Source organism: Sciurus vulgaris (genome assembly GCF_902686455.1).
Source record: "Sciurus vulgaris genome assembly, chromosome: 13".
In the NCBI taxonomy this organism is placed as follows: domain Eukaryota; kingdom Metazoa; phylum Chordata; class Mammalia; order Rodentia; family Sciuridae; genus Sciurus; species Sciurus vulgaris.
Genome location: NC_136474.1, coordinates 1,097,285 through 1,110,023, shown reverse-complemented (window position 1 = coordinate 1,110,023; position 12,739 = coordinate 1,097,285). Strand labels below are relative to the sequence as shown.

General features: G+C 39.3%; 1 pseudogene across 1 annotated transcript in view; it reads right to left on the bottom strand.

The window, feature by feature from the left end:
- Positions 1-2,081: 2,081 nt before the first annotated feature.
- The window catches only part of LOC306642570 (chromodomain-helicase-DNA-binding protein 1-like), a 72,310-nt pseudogene continuing 61,652 nt past the window's right edge, over positions 2,082-12,739 (bottom strand). The window contains exons 10-12 of the transcript in view: positions 6,331-6,500; positions 3,078-3,223; positions 2,082-2,256 (exon numbers count right to left, since the gene is read on the bottom strand). The product of the transcript in view is annotated as a chromodomain-helicase-DNA-binding protein 1-like (transcript). The remainder of the gene's footprint in view (positions 2,257-3,077; positions 3,224-6,330; positions 6,501-12,739) is intronic.

The following is a 12,739-nucleotide window of genomic DNA, read 5'->3' as shown; positions in this document are numbered from 1 at the left end:
GAGAAAGTAGGTAACTCAATGAGGTAAACCAAAGAGCCAAGAGTCAAATTCACATCTACTGATTTTACAATTCATGCTTTCTTGACCACATGATATTGCACTGGGACCAGCACACTTAAGTCATGATTTAGACTCATCTTCTCCATTTATTGGCACCATAAGGACTGAGGCACAATCCCTGTCCTGCACCATTTCTCGTACCTATACCGTACACCATGAGAGCACCCTCTGTCATTGCCTGAGGGTGTGTGACATCACCACTAACATACTTGATGGAGGTTGAGTCTGGATCATAGTAACCCAATTAGGGAGCACTCTTATCTTCCCCATCCTCAAGGTCCTCAGACTCGATCACCTCAGAGGGCAAGCAGAAGGACTGGTAATATTTGGACTCCTACCAAGCCATCCTTTAACTCGACAGAAAGAAAAGAAAATTAACCTCTCTTTGGAGCACATTTTGCACTGCTATTCACAAAAAATAACCACCAAGTAAAATGTAATTAGAAACTCACCCTGACTGAAATTTTGCCACATCTATTTCCTGACACTCCAACATTTGACATGGCTCTGTTGGAATAGAGGATTCAACACTTGACATGGTTCTGTTGACTGTCCTCCCTCTTTGGGGCCATAGGCGTGGCATGTCTCCATGTGTAGTTGCTTTTTAATATTAATAATCAATATATCATTAGAAACTTATTGGAAAACATCAGGAAGGTTTTACTGTATTGGTACACAAAATAGTGCACAATGAAAATTTAGCAGTATTTCACATAGATTAATATGTGAAAATAAACAATTGTAACTGTGCTTGAGATTAAAGGAGCCTGTTATTGCTTTAGTATAATAATAGATGTATAAAGAGCTTGGATGCAGTGTTTAGCCTTTGTTGCTTTCCTAGTTTTAGTAGGTGATTCTAGAGATACTTTACATAATAAAAACATTTAGGTTAGTCATAAATATTACTTGTGCTTTTCCTATGTTTAGCCTAATTCTTTGAGAATCAGAATAAGATTGTAGTCCACCATTATATAAAATTAGAATAGACTAAATATTAACTATAAATTGATTTCTTTGCCCTTTAATAATAGTAAAACCTTTTCACTGTTAAACACTGGAGTTCATGGTGGGGTGGTTTCTCAGAAAATCTAGTGATGTGTTTGTTCTGAAGGTTGAAGCCTGGCAGATCATGATGCCCTCAGTTTAGCTGGGAGACAAGGTTGTTTTAATCTAGCTGAGAAATAAGGTTGTTTTGGTCTGGACTGTCATACACAGAGAATGTGTACTTTGAGAAGAAGTATAGATTGAACTTTTGAAGGTTTTTCTTATTTTAAACTAACCATAAAATGATATAATCATTACTAAAGAAAAATGTCTATAAAAAGGCTGGCAGAAAGATAAAGATTCAGATTCAGCCTCAGAACACTTGATGTCTCTGTGTGCTGTTTCTCCAACATGCTAACACCTCCCATCCACCTAAGACCCCTGACCACTGCTATGTCTGGACCCTGGCAAAGATTTTTTGCTCATTTGAAAGTAAACAAGTTTTACTGATTAGCCTGTCTCCTGACTACACTTCAATAATGAGCATCCACCAAATGTCTCTGTTTTTAAGAACATGACTAAAAGTGACTTTTCAAATAAATGATTCTTCATTAGCTACAATAAAACCTTTAAAATTTCTTGTTTCGATAGAATTCATCTCCTCTGCTTTAGGCACTCAAGACTTCTAACTAAAGTAGACTAAATGTTAAAGCTGAATCTTTTTTAAAACGTGTTCTGTGAAGCCGGGTGTGGTGGTGCTAACTTGTGATCCTAGCTACTCAGGAAGCTGAGGCAGGAGGATCACAAGTTGGAGGCCAGCTAAACAACTTAGTGAGTCCCTGGTTCTAAATAAAAAATAAAAAGAACTGGGGAAATAGATCAGTGGTAGAGTGCCTCTGGGTTCAAACACTAGTCCAAAAGAAAAGAAAGTATTCTGTTACCAACAAGAACTACCAGATTAATAGGTTTTTTTAATTTTTAAGTGATTCTAGTGGAGGAGACCAAAATATCTATGTCACTGGCAATAACAATACTCTCTAGACAATTTTTTTATGTTCAGCTTCTTCCTTTTCCCTATTCTTTTCCTCTATTAGTCTCTTTATCTTGGCTGCTGCTTCTTGTCTTTTTTTTTTTCTGTCTTTCCTCCAGCTTGTCTAGGCTCAGAATCTTCTTCCTTTTGGTAGACCCCTCCAAGAGGCCTGGGCTAAGAACCTGTAGGAAGGACAAGATCCAAAGCCAGGAAGGTTAGGAATTTCCTGCTCCTCCATGAGTTTCATTCATCCACAAAGCAGACTTTCTACAGAGACAACATGCTTAGGTTTTCACAAAATACTGCATCCCTGTGTGGCGCGCACTGGCAGCAAGATACTTCAATTTACTATTCATATTATGAATCTCATTGGCATGGTGGTCACTGTGTTCTAAGTTCAGCCAAAGTATTGGCATGGATAGTGCAGTCATTTTGATTCATTGCATGAGCAATAAGGTAATTCAAAATAGATAATTTTTTCCTTGGTTAGAAGTATACACTGTAGGGTACCATTTAAAGTTTAAACAATTTTAACACAAAGCTTTCTATAAATGTGTAATTCCTTTAATACAGAGTATTTTAGCATGATTATTTTAATGATAGATAACATTTAGAAAGTACATTTTAAGCACCAAACACTGTGAACATTACACATATCATTTGTGATTGCCATCATATCTTAATGAAACAGAATCATGATTATCAACAACAGGATATGATATTTTTATTTAATATGGTAATCCCTTTAGGGGTGGCTTATAAGAGGAACAGGGCTGCTTTTACCTGCAATAAATTGTATAATATACTCACCTTATTAATGTTTTTCATGCTAGATTTTTACATAGCTTTTATACTAGGGATCAGTTAATTTGTTACATTTCAAGAGATGCTTATTTCTAAATCATCCTAAGAGAACAAAAATGATACTGAGATTATTTTTGGTTCTTTTATAGGAAGAGAGTTTGGAAGAATTTATAATCTCACACAAATTTACAGCACTTACACTGCCTTTATTTTGGAGTAACCAGCCCTCTTGACTTTTTTATTTTTTAAAGAATTTTCTGAAGATTCACCATTTGTTCAAAGGATTTTCTGTCTTCCTTACTGAGCTCTTTAGAATAATCTTTACCTTCAAATAAATACATGTTCCTCTAAGAATATAAAACACAAAGCAAGAAATGTTAAGACATTGAAAAATAGGTTAATGCTATTTAAAGCAATAACTAGGTAAATAAGAAAATAGCTCATACTCTAAATGGGTCAAGACCAGCTATGATGAAGGCATTTCATTCCCTGTTGCACCAATACTGATGAGTTTGGGTTCTACACATGTTCACTTTTCAAAGGACAGAAAATTGGCTTAAACCCTTTTTGTCCACCCTGCATGATGTGGGAATCTCTGCTGGATCCCTCTACACTGCTGAGTCTCAAATCATTCATTCATTCCACAAATATTCCCAGTGCAAATATCACTAACTTTTAAGATCCCCTAATAAAATCTCAATGTTTTTAGTCCAAACACACTTTTAATACTTAACTCTTATCCCCTTTTTCTATAATATTAAAAAAGGGGCAAATCTATGAGAAAATAAAAAAATCACAAAAAATAATTCCTTAGATTTATAATATTCCCTGTAGATCTCACAAAGCATCTTCATGTTTCTTACCTCAATCCTGGTATAACTAACCCCCCTTATGAAAGAGGAAACTGAGATTCACACAGGGATTAAAGGATTTCTCAATTCTCTCTGCTACAAAATGAAAAGGTAGGTTTATCTGATTCTAAGATCAGTATGTTCTTTTCAGTAGATTAAGGTATATAGTGCCTTATCTAGCGAGTACAATGAAGACTCAGCTCTCAATTGAAGTTTTAAGGTCTTTATTTTTATGGGAGAACATCTGAGCCGAGTGCCTCGTTCTTCCTCCTCCTCCACCGCTGCCGTCTTCTTTTTCTTCTCTTGTCGCACAGCTCTCTCTCTCTCCTTCTTCTCTTGTCGTGCAGCTTTCTCTCTCCTTCTTTTCTCTCGTGCAGCTGTCACTTCTCTCTTCCTCCTCTCTTGTTGCACCACGGCCGCCTCTCCTCCTTTCTCGTCCCACAGCTGCTGCCTGCCCTCCTTGCCTTGCTTGCTCCCACCGCCGCGCAAAGTATGCAGCTTTTTGAGATATAACAGCCAATCTCCTTAATGGGTCAGGCGTTTGGCTCGTGGAGACTTAATGGTGGGTAATGAGGTGTTGTACTGATCACGAGCTAAGCATGGAAGCGGAGGAGATCAGTCAGCCAATAGAAAGCACTTGCAGCTGGGCTTCTAGGCGCCATAGGGCGAGGCCAGCCACCACTGTGGGCCCTACAGGGCAGCGGCCTCCAACATATAGAAAAGTAGAGAGAAAACGGGCTTGCAATTAATTATGGCAAAAACAACAAGGACAATAGTATGATTTTTTTTCTTTCCTTAATTTTTGGATCAAACCCAGGGACTCACACATGGTAGGTAAGAGTTCTACCACTGATCGACACTCCCAGCTGATATAGTACTCTTAAGTAGCACTTTATACTATCAGAGCAATTTCACGTCTATTACCACATTTGATTTTTGCAGTTGTGTAAAAGAGTAAAGAAGACATTAAGAGAACCATTTTACAGATGAAGACACAAAGGCCTAATGAGGCTGGGTGATCTGCCAAAATCATGAATCAAGTGATAAACAGCCAAGAACAGTAACCACAGATAGGTAAGGTAATGATTAAAAAGTGAAGTGTATTTAATAGCACGTTACCAAATAATGTATTTTCACAGCATTATAAAATCAGCTCTAAGTATATTTTTTCTATAGCGTATGAAAGCAAAACATTTTCATTTTCAAGAGATCAACTGCTTCAAACTTCTACCCTAATCTAACCAGCTTTAATACTAATTGGCATTTGCTAATTAAATCAGCAGCGGGATTTCAGTGAGGCACTCTATCAACAAGTGGAAAAAATAAAGAGCTTAGATGTGTCAAATATGATCAACATATATAACATCATACTGCATGAACTTCTCAATGTACTATGTAAATGTGCTTTTTAAAGAACTTTAGCATTAAATATAAAGCAACCTTACTTTTTACTTAAATTTGATTGGGCTGCTCTAATTACTATCTTTTTTTTCAGTGCTGGGGATCGAACATAGTGCCTTGAGCTTACAAAGCTCACCGACACTACCGACTGAACTATCTCTCCAGTCCCTCTAATTACTATCTTTAATGTTTATTTACATTATTTTTAATGATGCTGCATCATTAAACATCATTAAACATTAAACTAAAGAGTCTGTTTCTAATAGGCAGTCAGAGTCCACAGGTCTAGACCCTCATTTGTATTCTGCCAGAAGAACAATTTACCACAAAGAGAATCAAGACATGGTCACTGAAGACAACATTACAGATTTTAATGAAACTGGATAATTTTTTGGCAGTTAGAGTGTCTGCAAAAATACCTGTTTTTAGGAAGGTGAAGATATACAATCATCTTTCTGAAAACATTGTAATTTTATTTTGTTCTAGCAAATAAAATTAAATTAATATAGATGACTACAGAAAAGGGTGTAAACTGGATACTAAGTCATCAAATATAATTTAAAAATATGACCACACACATTTTTTTTCTCTCACCTGAAACAGCTAAATGACAATAAATGGATTTCTAAAAAGCTATATGAGGAAATGGTACGTTAAAATGTTCACAAACACTTTGGAAAATAAAAACCTATTAAGAAGAGCTGTGGAACCAAAACACAAGTATCCAGCTGGGACTGACTAGAGGAATAGAAACCCTCTCAATACTCCAAAAGCCTAGGACTTATGGTTCTTACAGGGCACCACAATGTGGGGGAACTGAAGGGAACCACACACCAAATAATGGGAGCACCATGAGCCCTTGGATCCCTGTCTTTTCAATTTAAACAGACAATTTTGCTGTAATGGTGCATCTTCCAAGGATAATAAAACAGGACTTGTCTACGGATAAAATGAGTTGTCCACTGATGTCTTCAAATCTGGTGTCTAAAACGTGGATTCAAAGTTCAGCCACATGGGAACAGCCAGATATATTTTCAATTTATTGGATCAAGAAGCCTAAAGAATGTGCTCAAGAAGACCATAGAGCTGGGTAGGAAAAAGAGGTCTCAGGGAGTAGGATGCAGGACTTCCTATGGTAATGCATATCACTCATGCCCTTGTTTGATTTAACTGTGCCATTTGCTCATCCTGACCCCCAACTCACTTCCTTCTTCCTGCTCTCTGCTCCCTCCTCCAGCTGCAGGCAAGGCATCAGAAACCCACTGGCCATTTTTTGTCTCTCCCAGGAGGGACTCCAGGTCCATCTCATCCATGGTGCTCCCCATAGAAGACAGCAGTTTATCCAAGCCAAATTTAAGTATTTCACTCAACTTGAATGGGGAAAAGAAAAAATCCAGTTAGTTCTTATGAAAACAAACATCAGGATGTGGTGATCTGCTGAGTGTCTAAGTGACTCCAAGCACATTCCTTCCCTTGTGAACTTTCTTCTCTCCCATGGCAGATGACTTCAACCAGGCTATTGTGGGGTTAGATGAGGAATAAGCATAAAGGTGATAAATGATGACCAGAGCTATTGATTTTGATAATTATCTATAACTGCAAAAAAACTTTTTAGTCACCAATTTCTTTTATTTTGGGGGGGATGGTAAGAATAAAATGATTTTCTGCATCTTCTATAACACCTCTCATCAGTATTTTTTACAGGTACTTCCAGCAGTCCTGATAGAAGTCAGTGACCCTGTTAGCTACCTTCCTACCTCTCACTGTCAAACTTCTTAGAAAGAGAAGATGCCACTCAGTACCTCACTTCACAATAAGCTGACTCCTTTCCTTTGCCAAGTTGCTTTCCTACCTCACTACTTTATGGAATCCACCTTGGAAAAACAATAACAATCCTGATCACCAAGGCCCAAAGTCCCTTTATTAATTTCAATGTCCCTGAATAGTCCTGTGCACTCCCTATCCTGCCCTTTCCTCTCACTCCTCCCTAAGGGATACTCTGTCTATTTCCTAAGGCTACAGGAACCACCCAGAATAGATAGTATTACCTGGTTTTCACTTGCTACTTCCAACTTTACACCTCCCTAAGCACTATCACTTAAAAATTCTGAAACAATTGGGATCCACATGATGGGCCCTCATTTGCATTTTGCCCTTTTAGTTTAGGTTAGTTATCTCTAGACTGTCTATTTTTTAACTGGAAAACTTAAAGGTATTCTGTAGCTTAAAAACACTGGAGATAAAAACTAAGCAAGAACATACCTGGATATATTTATATTTAGCCTTAGTAGATATGTGTATACACACACAGAGAGACATATACTTAAATATATATATATATATAGATAGATAGATAGATTACTTACATTAACATATATATACATATATATTTATATATATATAAACATAAAATATAATTATACATATATATAAACCAAGGCAAATGGCTTTGGCACTTAGTAACCAAAGCAGAAGAAAACCAAGTATTTAAGATGAAGCTCAGTTCATACTGGGATCCTCCCTTCCACTCCTTTGGACTTAAATCTCCTGGCTTCCCTTGCTATTGAGCACTCACAATATGTTTTTAAGGAACTACCTTTTTTTCAAAAATAAAAAATATAATATATTATAGTAATTAAGAGGGTGTTGTTGTAAGTTACACAGTGCTTGGATTAGAGTGGCTCTGAATGATGTTTTGGAAAATTTCTTAAAAATTTTAAAGACATTGTCTATATCATTCTTCTATTACTCTTCTTCATAAAACAACTGGAAAAAGTACACCTCAGACAATGCTTAGCACACAGTAAGCATTCAATAAATGTTCACTACATCTATATATGTCCCTCTCCTTGCAGGATAAAGAACCTGTTTTCCTTTTTCAGGACTTCACCACTCTACACTGCTTATATTTATCAAATCAGAATGATGTCTTTTATTATTAGATTCTTTAATAATTTAAAAAATGCCCTGCTTCTTTTGAGACAAGGTAGTGAGTTATTACCCTTGTCCTTGGAAACCATAAATAACTCATTTTCTGGATGGAGAGGAAAAAAATCATACAGAAACAGAATGAGATTTTTTTTGCCCCTGGCCTGGGCATAAAGTCCCACCAAGTTTCTCTCCAACAGCCAGTAGTCTATATTGACCTACAGCAGGGAGTTGTGCCTGTGCACTTCACAATGATGTGCTGGTAGACCACATCACAGGGAAACCCCTAATTGAATGCCTGGAGTTCCCTCCACTGGGGAAAAGTTTGAGCATCTGAGACCTCATCTCCTCTAACTCCCAATATGTTCACCTTCACAACAGCCCACAATGAACTCATCTCTCAAGGCTCTGTGAAGAAATGTATTTAGACCTCTACAGTATATACCTACCCCTCTCTCAAGCTTTCACTTTACATTTGTAATTGCTTCTTCAATAGTGTGAAAATAAAATGCACAGCTGCCCTGCCACCATGACAGATGAGTATGCAGAACACTAAAAATATAGAAAAAGCCAGACTCCACAGTTACTCCCTAAGGTAAACAAAAACCAAGCAAACAAACAAAACCTAGGGTTTTTCTTTCAGGTTCTAGTACCCAAAATATTATAAACTTTTCCTGCAAGTCTATGATTCCATAAAAAATGTACCACTGATCCCTGTCTGCAATGCTGATGTGCAAAGATACAGGTGTGTGTGAGAGAAAACTGCTATTTTTTAACCCACACTTGAGCTTATTGTAAACTTGATAATTCTGCTTATAATACTGTGTAATTTTTCTCCTTTTGCATACCTCTTGAATTTTTTGATAGCTGGTCTCTTAAAGTCTGGTTTATCCTGTGAACTTTTCTAAATAAAATCCCTTCCTTTTCAGAGTCTCCCTCTAATGGTAATTTACATTGATTTTTACTACAAACCATGTTGACTAAAGCCTACATTATTTTCACCTTCCTAACACTTTACCACCTATCTTCCTAATTTCTATTCTCATCATTCAGGCTTAAAGCCTTAAAGTCATCTTTGAATTTGCTATCTCTCTCACTCCCTGCCTCAAAAAAACAATCAACTCCTGTCATTTCTTCTCTGCAATGTTTCCTACAGCAGACCTTCCCATAGCTACTGTCCTTGACAGCTATTTCTTACTCATTTCATGCCTGAATTATTCCAAAATCCTAGGGGTTGATCCTCTGTATCTAATTCCTCAAAAGAATCTAGGGTACATTATACTACGGATTCTAATTTTAGCTCAAAAGCTGCTGCTATGGAATAACTCTAAGCCTTTTTCCAAAAGAGAGCTCTCTCCAGAATCTTCCAAGTCAGCATTTGACTCCTATCTAATTTTTGTTTCCTCAAGCAAATTAACTCTAGTCTTTCATCCATATATCCTATGGTATAATTTTGAGTTCCCAGTCTTGTTCATCCTCCTCTGGGTATAGAATGAGTACTGTAAGTCACTGCATAAAGGTCTGGGATTAAAGAGGAGGTATGGAATTAATCATTATTGATTAAGTCAACTTCTTTAAAAACCAACAACCAAAAAAAAAAAAAAACAAACAAACAAATAAATTCTCTCTGAGAGAACTAGTGGCATACTCATTTTTAGAAACACCAAAGAGAGGTTTTCAAGATGGCAGACTAGAGGGTGGCTGCATTTCATGTTGCTCCAGGACTCAGGATTCAAAAAAGGAGATATTGAGAGACTTGGGACCAACTCAAAGCAGCCAGGTGAGTCTCTCCCATTGGGAAGGTGTCCCAGATGGGGCGGTAGTCCCGGAACACAGGGAACTTTGTGCAGTAGAGCTGCCCAGCAAGACACCCCTCCCCCAGCTGGAGCAGTGAACTCAGACAACTGGGAGCATCATAGAGGAGGCTGCTCAGCACAGCGCTTGGACTCGAAGCAACCACTGAGGCTCTGGGCAGTGGCCCAGAGGAGGGGCAGTGAGGAGAGCTGTTTGGACTCAGAATGACCACCCCTGAACACTGGAGCCTTCCCGGAGGAGGAGGAGGAGGAGGAGGAGGAGCAGCATGGCGAGGCACTTGGACTGGGAGCAACTGCACCAGAGCTACAGGAGGTTGCCAGAGGAGGAGCTGCTCGGCAAGCTGTTTGGACTCAGAGCAACCACTCCTGAATGCAGGGGCCTGCCCACAGGAGGAGGAGGAGCATGGCCGCTAGGATTCGGAGTGACTATACCAGAGCTACCGGCAGTTGCCAGAAAAGGAGCTGCATGGCAAGCTGTTTGGACTCAAAGCGACCTTTCCTGAACACTGGGGCCTGCCCAGAGGAGGAGGAGGAGGAGGAGGAGGAGGAGGAGGAGTGAGGTGGGTCGCTTGGACTGTGTTGCAGCTCCAGGTGGCTACTCAGAGGAGGAGGTGAGTGGTGAGTTATTTGGACTAAAAGCGACCACTCCTGAACACTGGGGGCTGCTGGGAGGAGGAACGTGATGGGTTGCTTGGTCTTGAGTGGCTGCACAAGAGCTCTGGGCAGCTGCCCAGAGGAGGCATGCAGCGGGTCACGTGGACTCAGCGTGACTCAGATTGACACAGAGTGACCACTCCTGAACACCTGGGGGGCCACCGGGAGGAGGAGGAGGAATGGGGTGGGTCACATATGGACTCGGAGTGACTGCCCAGGGCTACAGGTGGCTGTCTGCAGGAAGAAGCGTGCGGCGGGTCACTGGGACTCGGACCAATTGTATGGGGCTCCAGGTGGCTGCTCAGAGGAGGGGCCACATAGCCAGGTGATTAGGTGCAGAGCAGGGTCCCAGGACCGAGGCGGCTTCTTGGTGGAAGAGCCGCATAGAGACACGCTAAGGGGTGGAATGAAGGTTCCAGGACTGCGGGAAGATTCTCTGAGGAGAGGCAGCCTAAGGAGACTCGTCTGCGAAGGGTGAGGTTCCCAGGCACAGGAGGTAGGTCCAGGCACCTGGGAACATAGAAGAGGAAGGCAGCCCAGCCCAGGTGGTAGCTGTACACAGAGGGGAACCTTTAGGAGAGGAACTGACCAGCGAGACCTCCCCACCAGGTGAGTCTTCCCTGCCAGGTGAGGTTTCCCCACAAGGATGGTAAAACCAGAGACACGGCGCAAAAAGACCTTGCCTCAGCCCGCAGCCTATTTCCCCTTTGGACGACCATCAGTCAACAAGTGGAGGCACCTCTGCCCATGAGTAGGAAATATACCCCACCTGAAGGCCACCACCACTAGAGAGGCAGCTTCCTTGTGGAGCACCACACTATTAACTTTCTCCAAGACTTCAGCCTACTGAAGGCTAAGAGGGGATATGCTAGAAATCTCCAGGGATATTATAAGTCAATAGAGGAAATCTGCAATATTTCAGCAGTCCACTGATACCTGAACAACATGAGAAAACAAGGGAAGAATATGCCCCAAACAAATCTAGATGTTACATCAATAAAACCCAATGACAGCATGGCAGAAGAAATGACAGAAAAGGAGTTCAGAATGTACATAATTAAAATGATCAGTGAAGCAAACAATGAGATGAAAGAGCAAACACAGGCACTGAATGATGAGATGAAAGAGCTAATGCAGGCATTGAATGATCACACCAATCGACAATTAAAAGAGCAAATACAGGAAGCAAAAGATCATCTCAATAAAGAGTTAGAGATATTGAAAAAAAAAAAAACAGAAATCCTTGAAATGAAGGAAACAATACACCAAATTAAGAACTCCATAGAAAGCATATCCAATAGGACAGAACACCTGGAGGACAGAACCTCAGACATTGAAGACAAAATATTTAACCTTGAAAACAAAGTTGAACAAACAGAGAAGATGGTAAGAAATCATGAACAGAATCTACAAGAACTATGGGATATCATGAAAGGCCAAATTTAAGAATTATTGGGATTGAGGAAGGCTTAGAGAAACCAACCAAAGGAATGAACAATCTATTCAATGAAATAATATCAGAAAATTTCCCAAATCTGAAGAATGAAATGGAAAATCATATTCAAGAGGCTTATAGTACTCAAAATACCCAAAATTACAACAGACCCACACCAAGGCACATTATAAGGAAAATACCTACCTACAAAGTAAAGACAGAATTTTAAAGGCTGTGAGAGTAAAGAACCAAATTACATTCAGGAGGAAACCAATATGGATATCAGCAGATTTTTCAATCCAGACCCTAAAAGCTAGAAGGGCCTGGAACAACATTTTTCAAGCCCTGAAAGAAAATGGATGCCAACCAAGAATCTTATAACCAGCAAAATTTACCTTCAAATTTGACGATGTAATAAAATCCTTCCATGACAAACAAAAGCTAAAAGAATTCACAAAAGGAAAGCCAGCATTACAGAACATTCTCAGCAAAATAGTCCATGAGGAAGAGATGAAAAACAAAGAAGCAAATCAGAAAAGGGAGGAATTATCCTAAAGGAATTGTCAAATAAAGGAAGAACCAAGTCATGTCAAATAAATAAATAAAAATTTTAAAAATGAACCAAATGACCGGGAAACCAAATCATATCTCAATAATAACCCTGAATGTTAATGGCCTGAATTCTTCAACCAAAAGACATAGACTGGAAGATTGGATTAAAAAGAAAGTTCCAACAATATGTTGCCTGAAAGAGACTCATCTCATAGAAAAAGATACT